Here is a 14,091-nt window from a genome sequence, read left to right on the forward strand (position 1 = left end):
TCAGGGTAACCAGAACCTCAGGTTTCCACTAAAAACCAGAGGGAGAGTCCAGTTCTCTCTCTAGCCGAGCACAAACCCCTCTCCCTTTGCAACAGCTGTGAAGGTGAGTCAGACTCAAGGGCCACCGATTTCTCCACGTACAGTAACCATGGAAGGTCCCCAGGCACACCTGAGCGGTCTGCACAAATCTCTCCACCCCCATCTAAACTCAGCCTCTCTAGCCCTACGCTGTATACCCAAGAACCAGGGAACCTTCCCATGCAATAGCCTGATTTGGATAAGTCCTGGGGTCCCTCCATACCTGAGCTCAACTCATAAGCTCTAAAACATTGCAGCTGTCTACCACTTAATCAGCTCCACAGGAGAGCTCTTGCCTACCACACCCTCAGATAAGCATGTTCACACAAGATGCAAAGCCCTGTTGCATGATCAGCATATGGAGGCACCATTTAAATGCTGAGAAATGGACAGTCTGGGAAAGAGAAACTCAGCTTAAACCAAAGAAATGAATGCCCATGTTAGAGGGTTGGCCAGCTCAGAGAAACAACGGTGTAGTTAGATTTTTGCCACATTGTTTGGCCATCTGTACATTGTAATGCCGTGCCCTGTCTTTGCTCTGGGGACGGGAGCCCAGAATTCAGGGCGGCTCTTGGCCAATCAACTTGAATGTAATACCTGAGGCTAGAACATCTGAAACAAACGGGCTTTCAGTGTCTAGGTGAATGGGAGATGGATTGTTAGGCACTCGGGAAGATGACCTCCTAAGTCCATGTGTTGCTTCACTAGCCAAGCAGCCAGAGACAGGAGACAGATGGACGTTACCCGCTCTTTCTTATCAGTTGCTTTTCGTTGTTAGTGTCACCAAGGTCTTGGTTCAAAGATCAAACACTGCCTACCTCATGAAAGTACAAGCCTTGGCTTTGAACGTGAAGCCGTCAATATATTGGATGCAGAGAGAACTCAGGTAACTGAGTTAGGGATTTAGCGCGTGTGTGTAATAAATACGGTACACGTGGCACTTTAAAAGGGCCAGTTTCCCAGCAGTGAAAACAATCGTGAGCAAAAACACTTGGGAAGAAAAAGTTGAAACAATGTGAGTAACTGGGAAAGCAGCTAAGAAAACTTTACTCGAGGCTCTCCAAAATTCCATAAGCCAGCAAGTCTGAAAGAAGGCCTCTTCAGTTAAACTATGTTAGTTAAGAGATATGAAAGTAGTGATTGAATTAATTAGTATTTAATTAGTTAATTAATTAAAAGACAGGTGCTGGGTGGGAGTGGACTCTGATAGCAATGACTATAAATTAGCAGTTGTAAAATGAAGACATTGAAAAGAGAATCAAAAGCCATTAGTAAAAAAACCTATCACTAATAAGTCTAAAGACAATAAAAGCCAATTATTCAATATCAGAAACAAAGGACCATTGTGACAATATTGTAAAAGGGTAATGGGACAAACATGTTAGCCTGACATTGTTTCCAGGAAAATAGTGGAAAAGCTGATACGGGATGCATTCAGTAAAGATCATGTTTTTTTGGAAAAGGAGTCTTGTCAGACATATTTGATAAAATGTTTGAGATTATCAATCAAAATTACACATATAAATATTAATATAATATACTTAGACTTCTGTAAATTAAATGCCTTGGCACTACAAGAGAGTCTGATTAAAAACAATACATATTCAAAATCACACAGTGCATATTAAAGGGATTAAAAACTGGTTCAGTGAAATATTTCCAAATAACCTAAAGAAAATGTTTCTGGTAGGTTCCCACATGGATCTGGTCAATACTTCTCAGTACAAAAGATATAGAATGAAATGAATAATCCCTGTGGGTCCAAATTTCAGATGAGTCACTTTGGTGAATGGAACAGAGACAGTCCTAGAATGTGGATTGCATGGTAAACTGGGCTCACTAGAACAGCATGTGTGTGATTAAAATACAGCCACAGAAAAACATACATCTAGGAACCAAGAATGTAGGTCCAACTTATAGCCTCATGAATGTTGATTTTCAATAAGTGTGGTAACCCTGGGGAAGTTGCAAAGAGCAGAAGAAAGCTAATGTTGCGTCAATATTTAAAAACAGTAAGCAGATGACCCAGGTAATTATAGATCTGTCAGTCTGACATTGATCCTGGGCAAGATAATTGAGCGGCTGATATGGGACTCGATTAATAACGAATTAAAGGAGAGCAATGTAACGAATGTCAATCAACATGAGTTTATGGAAAATAGATCCTGTCTGACTAACTTGGCTTTTTATAGGTTTGTAAACATGGTGAACAGTGCCCATGTACTGTACTGAAGCTTCTGTAAAGTGCTTTACTTGGTTTCACATGACATTTCGAGGAAACTGACTCTGGAAATCATTAGGGGCCTTGGCAGATAAACAGTTGCACATGGGCTCCAGTGTGATGCTCGGGCCAAAAAGCCTAATGTCCTTGGGAGGTGTAAATGGGGGAATCCTAAATAGGTGTAAAGAGGTTATTTTACATCTGTATTAGACAGTGCTGCTGGTATCCTATGTCAAGTCAGGGGGTTGATAGACTTGCCATGGCCCTGTGCAAGGTGAGGGGGCCAGCTTTGTGCCCCCGGAAGGTTGGCCTCGAACAGAAGGGGCGGGGCTTCAGGCAAAAGGGGCAGGGCTAAAGGGTTGCCAGCCCTCAGCATTGCCAGGCAGCCCTTTAGCGATTCCAGAAGGGACTCTGGTGTCTACTTAATGGGCCTGGGTCTCTGGCCACAGAGCCATATCTCCAGTCCCTGGGGCAGTGGATCCCTCTGCCTCTCCCATCAGCAGGCCTGTGTCCCGTTCTGGTGGCCACAATTCAAGAAGGAGGCTGATAAACTGCAGAGGGTTCAGAGAAGAGCCATGAGACCGATTAAAGAATTAGAAAAAACCTGCCTGTTAGTGATAGACTCAAGGAACTCAATCTACTTAGCTCAACAAAGAGAGAGTTCAGGGTTGACTGGATCACAGTGCAGAAGTTCTTTTGGGGGAAGAAATATTTAATAATGGGCTCTTCCGGCTAGGAGAGAAATGTGGAACATGATCCAATGGCTAGAAACTGAATGTAGGCAAATTCAGACTGGAAATAAGGTGTACCTTTTTAACAGTGAGAGTAATTAACCGTCGGAACAATTTTCCCAGGGTTGTGGTGGATTGTGCATCACTGGAAAAAATGGATGTTTCTTTTAAAAAGATCTTCTCTAGGAATTCTTTGGGAAAAGTCCTATCACCTCTGGCATACAGGAAGTTACGACTGGCTAGTCACAGTGGTTCCTTCTGGCCTTGGAATCGATGAACACACTTTCTGCCGATGTATCTGTGACAGGGTGTGACATCACAAAGTGCCCCAGACCACGCAGCTGTGAGCCTACGCCTCTCCAACCTCACTGTAATCCTAAGATTAAAGCAGATTCTTTGGGCTGGATTCAACCCAAACTTCCTCATTCCACATCAGTACCCAGAACCGAATTTTTGAAGGGCCATGCAAGAGGTGAGCGGGTGTTTGAGCATGCACGTGGGGTAACTCTCTGCATTCACACACTGGCTCTTCATCTACGTGTCCACATGCAAGTTTGCCTGGTCAAGCATGGGGTTTTGTGCATGCATGTCCGGTTTTGTAAGTTTCCTTAACAGTAACCTCATGTGAAAACCTGCCCTCAGTGCAAACAAATATCTGAACCTTCCCCAGACAAGATTAGGATCGGAAGAGACCTCAGGAGGTCATTGAGTCCAACCCCCTGCTAAAAGCAGAACCAACCCCAACTAAATTATCCCAGCCAGGATTTTGTCAAGCTGGGACTTAAAAATCTCTAGGGATGGAGATTCCACCCTCTCCCTAGGGAACCCAGCCCAGTGCTTCACTACTCTCCTAGGGAAATAGTTTTTCTTAATATCCAAACTAGACTTTCTCCATTGCCACTTGATCCCATTGCTCCTTGTTCTGCCATCTGTCACTACTAAGAACAGCCTCTCTCCATCCTCTGTGGAACCCCCCTTTAGGTAGTTAAAGGCTGCTATCAAATCTTTCCTCCCCCCCCCCCCACACACACTCTTCTCCTCTGAAGACTAAACAAGCCCAAATCTCTCAGCCTTTCCTCGTAGGTCATGTGCTCTAGCCCCCTCATCATGTTTATTGTCTTCCACTGGCCTTTCCAATTTGCCCACAACCTTTCTGTGGTGAGGGCCCCAGAACTGGATGTAATGCTCCATATGGCCTCACTAGTGCCACATCTGGAGCAAGCCAGCAAGCCCTGCAAGGGAGAGCATGCATTCCCCTCCTGGGGAAAAGGAACAAGATCTTATTGGCAAGCCAAAGGCTCCAGCCACTCAGCATTGGGCAGCACCTTGACTTTAACCTTGTGTGAATTTATTTTTGCAGCAATAACCGGCTGCCAAACAATTTGATCTGAGAGACAAGAGGCGAGAACCCTTTATCCCTCCAGATGCAATCGAGCGATTTACAGTGTCTGCAAGCAACCTTATTGCAAACAGGCTCTCGCTCAGCGTGATGCAGGGAGAAAGCCAAGATGAGTGGGCAGAGGACAACATCTCTGCAGTTCTTCAGAAACAGAGGGGCAGATGCTGCAATGATAGGAAAGCAATTACAAGCAATTATTGGCAGAGGCCGTCATGTGGAAACAGTCTCATTGTTTAAAATCTGACCCAGTGTGAATACCTCTCTTTAAAATGGTTATTGCCTTATACTTCCCATTTAAACAGCACTGTTTTCAATCTACTACTCCAAGGGAGGCTGGACGAGTCTGGGGATTGGTAGTAGGATGCATAGCTTTTCACTGGGCCACTAGACTGAATCCAGCTGAACTGCGTACCTAATGAAAGGGCTGTTCATTCTCCTGTAGACCAGATGCAATAATTTTGGTTGGTCTTTCCCCATGACTTAATAGATTCCCATTACAAAATGTACAATTATTGCAGATGGCAGCTTCAGGAAAAGACTAAGAAATGAATGCACCGTGGTTGCTTTCACCTCCATAGGTAATGTCACAAGATGAGGCACCTGCGCAGGCAATTGCATGGAAGAAGCTTGCGTTTCTATTGTTCATGCTGTACTGACAGTCTGGAATGTGTTCTGCTGGAACATCGCACCTCCCACAAACCCAGGAGATGCTGAGGACAGGGAGAGAGGGGGTGAGAACTTCCTGACCCGGCCCTTCCCTTCTGCCTTTTCCAGGGACACAGAGACCCCTTCTTCCTTGTGGCCTGCAGTAGCTGCCGGCCCTGCTGGAGATGCTCTTTGGGCCTGGTTTAAATCTTGGATCACATCTGAATAGTGGTAGGAGTTATGGTCTGATTGTGCTGAAATCTTCTAAGTTGTTCCCATGAAATTTCAGTCCTTGTGAGCTGAACTATCAAACAGTTGTGAAATTTCATTGCTGCTACACCCCAGATGGGTAACAGGTGCTTTCTGGGTTTGGCTCTGTCTTGGTCCAAAATCATAGGGGGGATTTCATATAGAAGAATTCAATTCAGAAACTTCTGCAAAATTCCAAAAGGTGGGTTCTGAGTTCCATTTTGCCCCATCTGTACCACAAGGCCACACTGTTTGGGTAGAGCTCAACAGAACAATGATGCCCAGGGTTCCCACCCCTGGCACCAGCACTGCCTTAACAACACCCTTCCTGAAGTCCTGTCAATGTCACTCCCAAGTTATGCCGCTGGAATGGAAGAAAAAAAGGAATTTGGCGCCATAAGAGGTTGCATTGAACTGAAATGGTCCCTGAACAAAAGCGGCCATGTTAATTTCAGCTCCATTAAAAAATAATAATGGATCAAAGTTTGCTAAATAGAAAAGGACAAAATCAGCAGAGAATTACTTTAATTATTACCTTCAAGCTTGCAAAAAAGATATTACAACTGAGCACGCACGCGACAGAGAAACTATAAAGGAAGTACTTGACAGTGGCCCTTTAATTAAACGGCACTGAATATCATTAGCAATGGACCTTTGGAATTTAAAGTCAATTACATTCTAAATACAAAAGTTACTTGCTTGCTGAGCAGCTTATGCATCATCTACCAGCACTACGTAAAGGGATGAAAAATCCTGCCCTTTGCTTGGAAAGAGTTTGCCTATCTATGAATTTTATGGAACTTTTATTATCAGGACACCTAAGCACACAGACCTCTGGGGAAGAGAGAAAAGATGATTTCCCACTGAGACGGCTCCAGAGGCTGTGAGTGACATACCTGATACATTTTTTATTTCATCAGGGAAATACGGAAAGTTCTCTGTGTATGTTCCTCCTTAGTATAGCAGGAGTGTAATACACTAAAATCAGGGAATGGCTAAATCTTGCAAAGTACTTGCAACAAAACCCAAAATCTCTGCCAAGCTCACTTGGGTTAGGGGATCCGTTGCACATCTAGCCCTGGCTCACTGAAAGATCTGCAAAGCTTCAGAGTCCAACATGAGTCAGTTTCTGGCTTTGTGTGGAAATGATGTAAAGTTTATGATTTTGTGCTTGTAAAACTAACTAGCTGTTTGCTGTCAAACACCACTGTTTTGGTGACTGGATCACTCTAGGATAGCTTGGCACATTTTTGTTTATTTGTTTTCAAAGAGATCTTGTTTTCTACACAAATGCAGGTAAAACTCGGGCGTCTAGACTTGCTTTCACTTTCGAAAGAAGATATGCAAATCTGGCGTGAATTTGCATATCTTCTTCCGATCGTGAGGTTCTTTCAAAAAAGAAAGTAGTCTAGACATGGTTCTTTCAAGAAAAAAACCCGTTTTTGAAAGAACCGTTCTTCCTAAAAAAATGAGGTTTACACAGTTCTTTCAAAAAAGGGTTTTTTTCTCGAAAGAACCGTGTCTAGACTATTTTCTTTTTTGAAAGAACCTATTTCGAAAAATCAATTGGAAGAAGATATGCAAATTCACGCCAAATTTGCATATCTTCTTTTGAAAGTGAAAGCAAGTCAAGACGTGCCCATAGTCTTATTTTACAGTTTGGGGGACTTTAACCCAATTTTCCAAGTTCAGCTTGGATGGGAGATGAATCTATACACACAGAAAACACCCTTGCTAAGCTACCATGGCCAGCATTTTTCAAAGTACTTTTTAAAACTTCTGGAAGCTCTAAGTCTGAGGTTATGTATGCACAGTAGGAAAGATGATGGCCCAAATGGTTGAGGCAAGGTGTAAGTGGAACCAGCCTCACTGAATGGATGGAGAGATGAAACCACATTTTAGTGCTTGGGAAGTGAAGGAGAAGGAAATCCCATACTTCCTAACTTTTGAAAGAGAGGACAAAGAGAGAATGCCATTATCTAATGTCAAGGATAGTGGTAAAAAGAAAGACCCTAGGTTGGGATAGCAAAGCCCAAATCTTGATGCTACAATTATCTTACCAGCTCTTCCAAAAGGAGCCCCATTGACTCTTCCCACAGTGCATTCTAAGGAACTCGCTGTCATTTACATTTTTAGACAGGGGGATGACTGCAGCACAGGCACTCATGTGATAGAGTTTGTAATAGCTCCTGCTGGCGTTACTGGCCCCAATTCTGCTCAGATCGACTAGCGCAAGTCAGGAGAAGCTGGGGTGCTTTTCACATCTGCCCTCCATGCTAGTGGTCCCTGCTGCAGAGCTGATAAAGGCATCACTGACTATAAAGCACCAGCGGCTCCTCTTCATGCACCAGTTTGCTGTTGCCAGGAGTGTGGGAACTGTGATAAATATGCTGGAAGTGCTGTAAAGGGTGGGGTAGGAGGGGATTCTGCAAAATTAAAGCTGTGCTGAATGCTTTACTGGAATAGTCAAAGATCAAAGGATCACCAGAAACTGAACCTCAGGTCATCTGTGACATGGGAGCATGCTGGGGACATGCCAGTCTTGGAGCAGGGTGCAGAACCGAGAAGTCATTCTTCCGCTCTACTCTGCGCTGGTTAGGCCTCAGTTGGAGTATTGTGTCCAATTCTGGGCACCGCATTTCAAGAAAGGTGTGGAGAAATTGGAGAGGGTCCAGAGAAGAGCAACAAGAATGATTAAAGGTCTAGAGAACATGACCTATGAGGGAAGGCTGAAAGAATTAGGTTTGTTTAGTTTAGGAAAGAGAAGATTGAGGGGGAACATGATAGCCGTTTTCAGGTATCTAAAAGGGTGTCATAAGGAGGAGGGAGAAAACTTGTTCATCTTGGCCTCTGAGGATAGAAAAAGAAGCAATGGGCTTAAACTACAGCGAGGGAGGTTTAGGTTGGACATTAGGAAAAAGTTCCTAACTGCCAGGGTACTCAAACACTGGAATAAATTGCCCAGGGAGGTTGTGGAATCCCCATCTCTGGAGATATTTACGAGTAGGTTAGATAAATGTCTATCAGGGATGGTCTAGACAGTATTTAGTCCTGCCATGAGGGCAGGGGACTGGACTCGATGACCTCTCAAGGTCCCTTCCATATCAGACAGTATCACAAAGAAAAAACAGTTTCTTGCCATTTCAACCAGAAAGGGCATTGTCTCAATGACTTGATTACCTGCATACTACTTCAAAGGCATTATCACACCAGACTTGAAAAAGAAACCTCTGAACTGTCATCCATGCTTAAATTTGACACTTTACACCAGGGTCTTAACAAAGACGCTAATTACCTTACCCATTACCAAGATAGCTTCCCCAATTATCACCTCTAATATCATTAGCTCACAGACATTTACTTTCCCCCTCCCATCCCCCCTCTGTTCTGAAATTTGATTTGTCCTTTTTATATGTGTTCACTTTTTTTGATTGTATCCTTTGGTATATATGGTCATGCCTATTTTCTTCCACAATTTGATCTGAGGAAGTGGGTCTGGCCCACGAAAGCTCATCACCTAATAAACCATCTTGTTAGTCTTTAAAGTGCTACATAGTCCTGTATTTTGTTCCTTCCAGTCCTAGTATTCTATGATTCTATGATAACAAGAAGGCTGCGTCCGTGTGTGCTCAGTGATGTGGGCTGTGTCAACTTGTGCACTTAGTCCCCACAGTAGACCCCAAGAGAGCCCCCAAAGACCACAAACCAGATAAGGATCAAAGGTGCTAGGCCAGGTTTATTGCTAAGCGAAGTACAGTAACCGTTGTCAGTTCACTCTACTGAACTATTATGCACATGCACTTGCCACAATCAGTGGGAAATGTCACTGCCCCCCCCCCCCCGATCATACAAAAACTGTCCCCCCAAGACACCACCTATATACAGGAACAACAAATCACACCCCACTGCTTATATATCAGGTTGCCACCCTCTGACGTTCTCAGGTTACCACCTTCTGACGCTACTTTGATACCGCCCATCACCCTCTACCTCATGGTTTGATTAGATCATTTCTATCCATCATGCTGTCATTCTAGACCCTTTCCTGAACCTGGGTCTGTATCTGTGAGGGGTGGGTACCAAGGTCTTTTTTAATGAGCTAGTGATATCATGTGCTTTCCACTTATGACCGGAACCAATTAGTGTTCTGCAGCTGGGCCTATTACCAATTAGTGTTTTGCACTCTCAGCCCTGTTTGTGCCAAGTTCTGTGAGCTGGGGCCTGCCTCTTGCTCACAGCTTAGTTTTGCTTTATGTTTGCCATGTTTTGTCCATTGATAGCTAGGCCTCAGCTCCTCAGGCCAGGCCTGTGCTGCCGTGGCTTTATATTTTAGGCCTTCAACTTACTACAGACCTCATGTTCTGAGTCCCAAGGCGCCTTTGCTGTTAAAGGTAAAGAGTAATGATGGGTAGATAACTTTCAGAGGCATAGCCGTGTTAGTCTGCTTCAGCAAAAGCAACAAGGGGGCCTGTGACACCTTAACCACTTACAAACTTATTTGGGCATAAGCTTTCATGGGCGGGAATCTTCCTCGTCAGATGCATGAAGCTGGCTCAGTACACAAAGTCATTTCCTCCGTTTGGGATTCTCCCCTTCTCAGCAACTTTTGGGGGTGGGACATATCCGCCCTGACTGCATTGGTCTTGATAGCACCGGTCCTCTGCCTAGCAATGTAACACTCCCATCTTTGCATCGGTGTATATGTATCCCTGCCAACCTGTAGTTTCCATTTCATGCATCTGACAAAGTGGGTTCGAGCCCATGAAAGTTTATGCCAAAATAAATTAGTTTACGAGTAGATAACATTTTATACACACACACACACTTATGTCCCTGCCTAAAAACTATATAGGATGGTCCAAAATCAACTCCTTGAGATACATTTAGACTCATTTCTAAGGCAGAAACATCAAGGGCTGTGTCTAGACTGCATCCCTTTTCCGTAAAAGGGATGCAAATTAGACACATCGCAATTGCAAATGAAGCGGGGATTTAAATCCCCCCCGCTTCATTTGCATAAATATGGCTGCCGCTTTTTTCCGGCTCAGAGCTTTGCCGGAAAAAAGCACCAGTCTAGACGCGGATCTTTTGGAAAATAAAGCCTTTTCCGAAAGATTCCTTATTTCTTATTTTAAGAGGAATAAGGGATCTTTCGGAAAAGGCTTTATTATCCGAAAGATCCGCGTCTAGACTGGCGCTTTTTTCCGGCAAAGCTCTGAGCCGGAAAAAAGTGGCAGCCATGTTTATGCAAATGAAGTGGGGGGAATTTAAATCCCCGCTTTATTTGCAATTGCGATGTGTCTAATTTGCATCCCTTTTCCGTAAAAGGGATGCAGTCTAGACACAGCCCAAAAGGTGTTTGAGCACTGGGCTAGAAACAGTTCTAATCTTGGCTCTGGCCTTGGCTGAGTCACTTTACCTGCCTGCCTCAGTCTTCCCACCTGTAATGAAGGGATAATGTATCTAGATGTATGCAGATGATCTAATATGTGTGATGTGCTTCATGAACTTAAGGTGCTGTAGCACACATAGGTGTTATAGAATCACAGCATCATAGAACACTAGAACTGGAAGGAACCTTGAGAGGTTATCAAGTCTAGTCCCCTGTCCTCATGGCAGGACCAAGCACCATCTAGATCTTCCCTGACAGATGTTTATCTAATCTGCTTTTTAAATATCTCCAGTGATGGAGATTCCATAACCTCCCTAAGCAACAAATTCCAGCATTTAATCACCCTGACAGTTAGGAACTTTTTCCTAATATCCAACCTAACCTCCCTTGCTGCAATTTAAGCCCATTGCTTCTTGTCCTGTCATCAGAGGCCAAAGAGAACAATTTTTCTCCCTCCTCCTTATAACACCTCTTTAGATACTTGAAAACCGCTATTATGTCCCCTCTTAGGCTGTGTCTAGACTATATGCCTCTGTCGTCAGAGGCATGTAGATTAGACACATAGGCAAAGGCAAATGAAGCTGCGATTTAAATGATTGCAGCTTCATTTACATTTACATGGCTGCCGCGCTGAGCCGACAAACAGCTGATCAGCAGTTTGTCCGCTCAGCGCGCTAGTCTGGACGCTCCCCTGCCGACATCAAAGCCCTTTGTCGGCAGCCCCGTTATTCCTCGTGGAATGAGGTTTACCGGGGCTGCCGACAAAGGGCTTTGATGTCGACAGGGGGAATGTCCAGACTAGCGCGCGAGCCGACAAACAGCTGATCAGCTGTTTGTCGGCTCAGCGCGGCAGCCATGTAAATGTAAATGAAGCCGCGATCATTTAAATCGCGGCTTCATTTGCCTTTGCTGAACAAACAAATCTACATGCCTCTGCCGACAGAGGCATGTAGTTTAGACGTACCCTTAGTCTTCTCTTTTCCAGACTAAACAAGCCCAATTCTTTCAGTCTTCCCTAATAGGTCAAGTTTTCTAGACCTTAAATAATTTTTATTGCTCTTTTCTGGTCCTTATCCAATTTCTCCACATTTTTTTTTGAAATGTGGTGCCCAGAACTGGACACAAAACTCTAAATAAGGCCTAATCGGTGCAGAGTAGAGCAGAAGAATGACTCTCATGTCCTGCTCACAACACTCCTGTTAATGCCTCCCAGAATCTTTTTTTTTTTTTTTTTTTGCAACTCAGACTTGGCTTGTGGCCCACTACTAGAGTACCAAGTTTACTGGCGTCCTTCCCATTACATTTGAGGAGACTTTTCCATAAGGAACGGGAGGGTTACAAAGCCCCAGGCAAATGCAAAGTAAGGCCCAGACAGTGTCCGGTATGAAGCAGGTGAGGGTTGAGGTTACAACCCATGGACAAGCCGTCTTTCTGCAGGACTGCGACACATTCCGCAAATCCCAGCCTGTAACCAAGGGGAAGTTGTGTGTTCTCTTGTGAAACTTAACTCAGACTCTTAACTGAAATGGAAATCTCTAATTAAAATAAAAATTCCCAAGGGCTTTCGGAGCACAGGCTGGGATGTTCCTCATGGTATTTAATGGTAACATTTTCATTTGATTTGGGTATTATCTAATTACAGGCCTGCTGAATGCCTTTGGCGGGGGGGAGGGGAGTTGCATCTAACAGAGCTCGTTTCCATCACAAGGTGCGTTTCGCCTCTGCACTGTGCTCTAGTAGCTGAAGTAGTCAGCTGGGAGCTGAGCCGGAGCCCTGACTTCCTATTCCAGCTCAGCATGCAACCCCCTGCTAAGCATGTTGCTGGACAGTGCAGCAGCTCCGGCCGCTGTTCCACAGAGGCTGAGATCCACGTAGCCTGGGTGCACAATGTTCCTTCTGTTTGTTCGCTGACGTGCCCAAGCAAGCCCTCCCGCTCCAGAGGCCGTCGGGAGCACTTGCTAAGCATGCCTCATTCCTTTAAGGAATTAGCTGCCGTGGAGGACAAGGCCCTGGCAGCTATCTGAAGGCTTTGGTCTTTGCAATCTGGATAATCTATTGGAAACTCAGAAGGGGGAGAGAAAAAGTCATGAATAAAATAACAGGAGCACAAATCTGTCCACAGCCCTTCCCGGCAACAGTTTTATCGCTGGTGTTCAGAGCAGACCCGGGAGTTCCCGTGGTAGCTGCTAATGTGTTATCAGAGGCCAGGGGATAGCTGGACTATTTGGGTAATTGTATCCACACGTCTGTGCTGCTTGCGGGCTGGGAGGAGATCGGCCAAAGCAAACCTGCCTAGGCTGTTAATCCTGGCTGTACTATTGTTTTTTTCAGGGTAGAGAGATACACAGCCCCGTAACACATGGTGGATCAAACCTGCTCTTCCTCGTTTTCCCCACACGCTCCCCCACTAGCCTGCACACTCTCAGCTGCTGCAGCTGTTCCCCTGAAAAGCTGCTGGCCTCAGCCATTTTGTACACAGAATGGAGAGAGCAGCTGATGTGTCACCCGCTGCATGAGGAAAGGTAGGTGAGTTTGTCTAATGCACGAGGGCTTTGGACATGCAGGGACAGATGCAGGGAGGTGGCTACACATATTCCAGGGCAGAGCTGGGCTCTTCATCTAGGAATCTCCGGGCTTGATGAATGCAAGCGGCTGTGAAGATTTGCAACTCTCCGGGGGTTACTTCTATGTGATGCAGTAACGAGGTAACAAATTGTCCTCGCTCCCAGAGTAAGTCCATGGCAGAGCTATGCCCAGACCTAGTTCCCTGCTCTCCTGCACGGACCACTCCTCTAGCCCAGTCAGGAATGGAAGCTAGGACCCGGGGTGAAAGTAACGTAACATTTCTGACAGGTGCTGTCCTATTGCAAGCCGGGTCCCTCTTTAAATAGCTCCCTGCCGGCTTTGGCCGCAGCTCAGCCATCTATTGCCAGAGCAGTGTGCATGGTGCGCCCGCTTCCTTTCACCTCGGCTGGGACCCCTGCCTCCCCACGCTCTCCTCGGACTCCTACATCACAATGCCTCGCAGAGGGCTAGAAAGAGAATTCCCTGCCTCCTCCTGACAGGGTGTCAGCCTCCCAGCGGGGTCCCACTCCCATTTCTCCCCTGCTTCTTCTCCGTTCTGGGAGTGCTCCGCCGCACCGCTTGGGGTTCACAGGGAGCAGCTCGTCTGGCCCCCTTATGATGCTGGCATTTGGAAAGGAACCCCGGCTGCGTTCCCACCAACAGGGAGCTCTGTGTATGGAGGAGAGGTGGTTAGAGATGCAGAATTCCCCTCACTGCCCCACGCTGGCTGCCTCCCATCACATTTCCAGCACATGCCCCACCCACAGCCCTACTCTGCTTTTTAATGTACATGCCAAGCCCTCTGTTTGCA

At 45.5% G+C, this 14,091-nt stretch overlaps 1 protein-coding gene and 2 long non-coding RNA genes across 4 annotated transcripts in view; 2 read left to right on the forward strand and 1 right to left on the reverse strand.

Annotated features, from left to right (window-relative positions):
- LOC142824448 (opioid-binding protein/cell adhesion molecule homolog) overlaps positions 1 to 14,091 on the reverse strand; it is a 999,900-nt gene that overhangs the window by 636,853 nt on the left and 348,956 nt on the right. The window lies entirely within an intron of this gene.
- LOC142824496 (uncharacterized) lies at positions 3,369 to 4,635 on the forward strand. Its single transcript, XR_012899355.1, has 2 exons — positions 3,369 to 3,502; positions 4,391 to 4,635. It is a non-coding gene; the product is annotated as an uncharacterized LOC142824496 (long non-coding RNA).
- Positions 13,061 to 14,091, forward strand: part of LOC142824433 (uncharacterized) — a 32,915-nt gene continuing 31,884 nt past the window's right edge. For both annotated transcript variants that reach the window (XR_012899313.1, XR_012899314.1), the window contains exon 1: positions 13,061 to 13,237. This is a non-coding gene — a long non-coding RNA (uncharacterized LOC142824433). The remainder of the gene's footprint in view (positions 13,238 to 14,091) is intronic.

This window comes from Pelodiscus sinensis, unplaced genomic scaffold, assembly GCF_049634645.1.
Source record: "Pelodiscus sinensis isolate JC-2024 unplaced genomic scaffold, ASM4963464v1 ctg35, whole genome shotgun sequence".
Lineage (NCBI taxonomy): Eukaryota > Metazoa > Chordata > Testudines > Trionychidae > Pelodiscus > Pelodiscus sinensis.